This window comes from Orcinus orca, chromosome 7 (genome assembly GCF_937001465.1).
Source record: "Orcinus orca chromosome 7, mOrcOrc1.1, whole genome shotgun sequence".
Taxonomy (NCBI): domain Eukaryota; kingdom Metazoa; phylum Chordata; class Mammalia; order Artiodactyla; family Delphinidae; genus Orcinus; species Orcinus orca.
Window position 1 is genome coordinate 65,955,918 of NC_064565.1, and position 5,884 is coordinate 65,961,801.

Here is a 5,884-nt window from a genome sequence, read left to right on the forward strand (position 1 = left end):
GTGAAAAGAGTTCTGGAGATTGGTTGCACAACAATGTGAATGTACTTAACACTACTGAACTGTATACCTAAAAATGGTTAAGATGGTAAATTTTATGTTGTGTATACTTTAAATTTAAAAATTAGATGTATATACATGTTGAACCATTGTTAATTTCCTTGGTCTGCTAATGTACTATATTTATGTAATATGTAACCATTTAGGGACACTGAGTGAAAGGTACAGGGGACCTCTCTCTACTATCTTTGCAATTTCCTGTGAATCTATAATTACTTCAAAGCAAAAGGTTTCTTAAAATTATATTCTTGTGTTGAAAAAAAGGTAAGGAAGTTAGAGACTGCCAATTCAATCTCTTGGACTAGGATAACAGAACTTCATGGAGACAGAAATTAAAACGTTTAACCACAGCCTACCCATGGGGGTAACTTTGATCAGAAAGAAGCTTACATGCTGGGACCCAGCAGGACCAAGTAACCCATATAATGACTATTTGAAGTTATTAGCCATCAAGGAAAGCTGAATTAACAAGCTTTCTCTTTGGTGGCATCGAGTCTTTGGTAATGATGGCCTCCTATTGAGCAAAGTTCCAAACAATATTCCCCTGCCTGTCAAATGCCTAATTTGCCCAACCGTAAACCATAAAACATAGCTCAGATTCTCTCCATGCATATCACCCAGTATCACGCTGTGAGGGCATAACTGGTAGTATTGCCTCTGGCCAAGGCCAGATTGCATCAGCAGGCTTTTCCCTCCAAATTCAGACAGAAGATTTACACTTCTCTTGGGAAAAAGTTAGTCTCCTCACCCTCAAACTGGAATCTAAAAACATCTAAAATTTATGGCTGCAGTGTGTCTCAACTACCAACTCTCTTTTTTCCTTTTAAAAAAAAAAAATTTTTTTTTTTAAATCCCCTACCCGTATCTTGCCCTCCCCCCCTTCCCTCTCCCCACTGGTAACCACTAACTTGTTCTCCATATCTGTGAGTCTGCTTCTTTTTTGGTATAGTCACTAGTTTGTTGTATTTTTTAGATTCCACACGTAAGTGACGTCACACAGGACTTGTCTTTCTCTGTCTGACTTATTTCACTTAGCATAATGCCCTCCAATGTTCTAATTGACATTTTGTTAAATTTTTTTTTTCTTTTTTTGGAAGAAAAATTAAGTCTTATTTATTTTTAAAACCAAACCACTAGGAAAATATATCACAGTCTTGAAGCAGCAAACAGACAGGCTATATTATCAAGTAATAAGTTGGTAAAAACACAAGGTCCTTAATAAAACGATAAGGTGCCAGAACTGGGGCAGGAACAATGCATGTTGCAAAAGTGGTATTTGGTAACGTAGGGCTGTCCCATTTTTTGCTCTAAAGGAGTCACAGCTTGCCCCTGAGTTGCTGACTTTTTCTCCTTTGACCTTTGTGTTGCCAAGGGATTGTTTCAACAGAGCTCTGTTATTACAGGGGGCAAAGTAAGCAATACTGGGTTTAGGCTTTCATTCTACTTGTTTTATGAAAACCAGATTTTTCCAAAGCCAGTACTTCATAACTCTTAATTAAGCAGCTAACAATTCCTCTTTTGCTGTTCATTTCTAATACTGGCATATAGCACAATCACAATCCCCTTTCCCTTCAAGGGTGAGTGTCACTGCAAGATTGTCTTGTCACTCAGCTGACTCTGCTGCAGACAGCCTCAGGGCTCATCATGGCTGCCAGTTAGAGGGAAGGTGTGCTTCCCCTACCAGTATGATAGCACTTCTTACATTTTCGCAGGGTCTCCAGGCTGAAAGATGTCATGTGTGAGAATTTTAAGAAATGTGCATCCACATTTTGACGGCAGAAATGAATATCCGCAAGGACCCTTTCAAAATTTTTATCCAAACTACCTCTCCCAACTCTACATCTTAAAAGTAATTTCATGCCCTTGTATGTAAAACAAAACCAAGCAAAACAAATCCCCAGAAGCCCCCTTTCCCCTTCTAAATTAGTGACCTCATGGATTTTGTTTCCAGTTTGTGGAAAATGTTGTAGTGATCCTTCTGGTAAACAGGAGATTGGCAATAAATAGAAACACCTCTCCTCACATTCCACCAGCTCATAAGCAGGTCAGGTGAACCTGCCAGCCTGCTGGTATCTGTGTACTAAGAGAATCTGGTACCTTGGAGGGCTCTGGTTTGGTACAAGGGAGGCTCCCTGTTGCCGGGAAAAGCACTTGAAATTCAGGCTCACAAAAACTCCCCTGTGCTATCTCTGACCCAAATTTTAGCACCAGGTTTTTTCACTTTCTAGGATTCAAACACAAAGGAACCAGTGTCCAGAGGCAAGTGACATAGGCCTTAAACTTGCTGCCATTCTTAATTTCCTCATTCATAAACTTTCCTTAGAAAACCCAAATCCCCATTCCTCTTTTTAAATACATTCCTGCCTTCAGCCCCGATGGCCAATAGCAGACATCTATTTCCCAATGGTTGAGAGAGACTCCTTCATCTTCTTGGTCATGACTGGGATGAGGTTCATGTGTTCATCCACACACTTGGTCACGCAACTCTCCAGCTGCCGCTTCACCTGAAGCTCTTTACTCCCCGCATCTACTGAATCTTTGGCTTTGTCGTTGCAATGCATAGTGCACCATTCCAGGCGGTCCTGGAACTTCTGCAACTCGCTGGTCACCAGGGCCTGGCGTTGAGCCAGAGGTGCATGGCAGCACTCAATGCACTGGTGCACTTGCTGCATGGTGGCCTGGCTGTCCTCACAACAGCCGGTGATGCACTGGAACATGAGGCCCTGCATCTTCCAATATTCTCTCCAGCCTCTTCACCATAGAGTTCACTGCCTCCTGCACTTGGAGCTGCTGCAGCTCCGCCATGACAACCTCACCCTGCTACCTGCAGCGCCGGTGCCCACGTGGACTCCCCTTGTTAAGTGTTTTGAGTTTGTTTTTGTAGGGGTTTTTTTTTGCTGTCTTTTGTTCTCTTTCTTTAAATAAATTGTTTATTTAATAAATAATATATTGAATAAGTAAATAATACATAAGGTTTCAGGCTTCAAAGAGTTGATAATGTTATGGACTGTTACAAGATGGGCAGTTTGAAAATAGTGATATTTAGACCGGTAGGTATACTGGTTTGTCCAGTGGAATATGTTTTTTCTGATCTGGTTAATCAGTATTATGTGATATTATTGCTACCCAGTGCATTGTAGTCCATTTCTATTAAGACCACCACCACCATGTGTGACACAAGTGAAGAAAGTTGCATGAATTAAATTCTATGACTTTTAATTCTGAACCAAATTCTACGCCTTGAATCCTGAATCAAAGTCTAGAACTTTAAGAGACTTGGATTTATTAGAAGAGTGTGGTGAGAGAAGGGCTTCCTACCTTTTTGATTTTAACCTTTCTTCTTTTGTTCTCTTCTCTTGTGATTTGATGACTATCTTAATGTTAAGTTTGGATTAATTTTGTGTGTGTGTGTGTATATCTACGACAGGTTTTTGGTCTGTGCTTACCATGAGGTTTTTATATAGCAATCTGTATATACATGATTGTTTTAAGTTGCTGATCTCTTAATTTCAAATGCATTTTTAAACTCTGCATTTGTACTCTCCTCCCCTCTTGATTACTGTTTTTTTATATTGTATTTTACATTTGTTTTGTGTATCTCTTAACTGCTTATTTGTGGATAGAGGTGATTTTAATACTTTTAACTTTCCTGCTAACTTTGTGTGTGAGCTCACCCCTACTGGTGAGTTTTTCATTTTGTAATTTTGTTTCTAGTTGTGGCCTTTTCTTTTTCACCTAGAGAAATTCCTTTAACATTTGTTGTAAAACTGGTTTGGTGGTGCTAAACTCTTTTAGCTTTTGCGTGTCTGTAAAGCTTTTGATTTCTCCATCAAATCTGAATGAGAACCCTGCTGGGTAGAGTATTCTTCTTGTAGGCTTTTCCCTTTTATCACTTTAACTATATCGTGCCACTCCCTTCTGGCCTGCAGATTTTCTGCTGAAAAATCAGCTGATACAGCCTGTGGGTGTTCCCTTGTATGTTATTTGTTGCTTTTCCCTCACTGCTTTTAATATTCTCTCTTTATCTTTAATTTTTGTAATTTTAATTACAGTGTGTCTTGGTGTGTTCCTCATTGGGTACAGAGGTACAGTCCCACACTGTATGGGACTCTGCACTTCCTGGACTTTGGGTGACTTTTTTCTTTCCCAGGTTAGGGAAGTTTTCAGCTATTATATTTTCAAATATGTTCTCAGAACGTTTCTCTCTCTCTTCATCTTCTGGGGCCCCAATAATGCAAATATTAGTGCACTTGATGTTGTCCCGGAGGTCTCTTAAACTGTCCTAATTTCTTTTCATTCTTTTTTCTGTTCAGCGGCAGTGGTTTCCACTACTCTGTCTTCCAGCTCACTGATCCATTCCTCTGTATCATTTAGTCTACTGTTGATTCCTTCTAGTGTATTTTTCATTTCAGTTATTGTATTCTTCGTCTCTGTTTGGTTGTGCTTTATATTTTCTAACTCTTTGTTTAAAACTTCTGACTTCTTGCTCTGTGCATCCATTCTTCTCCCGAGTTCTTTCATCACCTTTACTCTGAACTCTTTCTCTGGTAGATTGCCTGTCTCCACTTGGCTTAGTTCTTTTTCTGGGGTTTTGTGTTGTTCCTTCATCTTGAACATGTTCCTCTGTTGCCTCATTTTTTCTAAATTGCTATTTGTATTTTTATGTATGTGGTAAGTTAGTTTCTTTACCTTGGAGAAGGGGCCCTCTGTAGGAGACGTCTTATGCATCCCAGCAGTGCTCTCCCCTCTCATCACCCAGGCTCTAGGGATTACCCCTAAGAGGGCTTCATGGGTCCTTCTGTTGTAGTGGGCTGACTATGTGTGTGGTCTGGTAGGTTTGGTTGGCCCCTAACCCTGTTGATTGTCAGGCCCTGCCTTGTACAGATGCTGCTGGTTAGGGGGGCCTTGTCATGAGGCAGTTGGTTGTGGAATCCTAGGGGGCCCTGGGGCTAGTGCTGGCTCACTGGTGGGCAGAGTCAGGGTCCAGAACACTCCAGAGCTGTTGCCCCCGCCATTGGCAGGCGAAGCCAGGTCCTGGGGTTAGTGCTGGACACTGGCACGCAGAGCCGGGTCCTAGAGCTGGCTTCAGCACCCAGGGATCCCATAGCTGCTGTCGGATTTCTGGTGGGGAGGTGTTGGTTCCTCCCACCAACACCTTGTTGGTCGGGTATGAGGTCCAGGGTGTCCTGAAGCTTGTATTGGCCTGCTAGTGGGCAGGACCAGGGCCCAGGTGGTCCCAAGTAGGGTCTGGCCTGCTGTGGGCAGGCTGAGTCCACAGTCTGTGGGATTGTAGTCTTCTTGGGTCTAGTGTCTGCCCCCTGGTGGTTGAAGCTGGTCTAGAGGTTAGTGTAGGCTTCCTGGAGGGCAGGGCTGGTGCCTGTCCAGTGGTGGGTGGAGCTGGGTCTTGGCCCTCTTGTGGGCAGGGCCGTGTCTAGGGGCATGTCTAGAGGTACCTACAGCCTGTTGGGTGAGGCAAGGTCTTGGCGCTAATGAGCTAGAGGGAGGATCTGAAGATGGCGGCCGCCAGCATCAGTGTTACACAGTAGAATGTGTAACACAGCCAAATATGGCTGCTGCCAGTGTCTGTGTCCCCCAGGGTGAGCCACAGCCACCCCCATCCCCTCACTCCCACCCCCCACCACTACCCCTCTAATCCCCCAGCCCCACCCCAGCCCACCTCTCTGGGAGACTTTCCAAGACCAGCAGGTAGGTCTGGCCCAGGCTCCTAGCAAATTATTGCTTTGCCCTGGATCTGTGAGATCTTGTGTGCACCCTTTAAGAGGTTAGTCTCTCTTTCCCCCAGTCCTATGGGGCTCCAAAAATTAAG

The 5,884-nt window shown here is 43.2% G+C and overlaps 1 pseudogene; it reads right to left on the bottom strand.

Moving 5' to 3' along the window:
- Positions 1–2,442: 2,442 nt before the first annotated feature.
- Positions 2,443–2,862, bottom strand: LOC101285424 (protein FAM136A-like; annotated as a pseudogene).
- Positions 2,863–5,884: the final 3,022 nt, after the last annotated feature.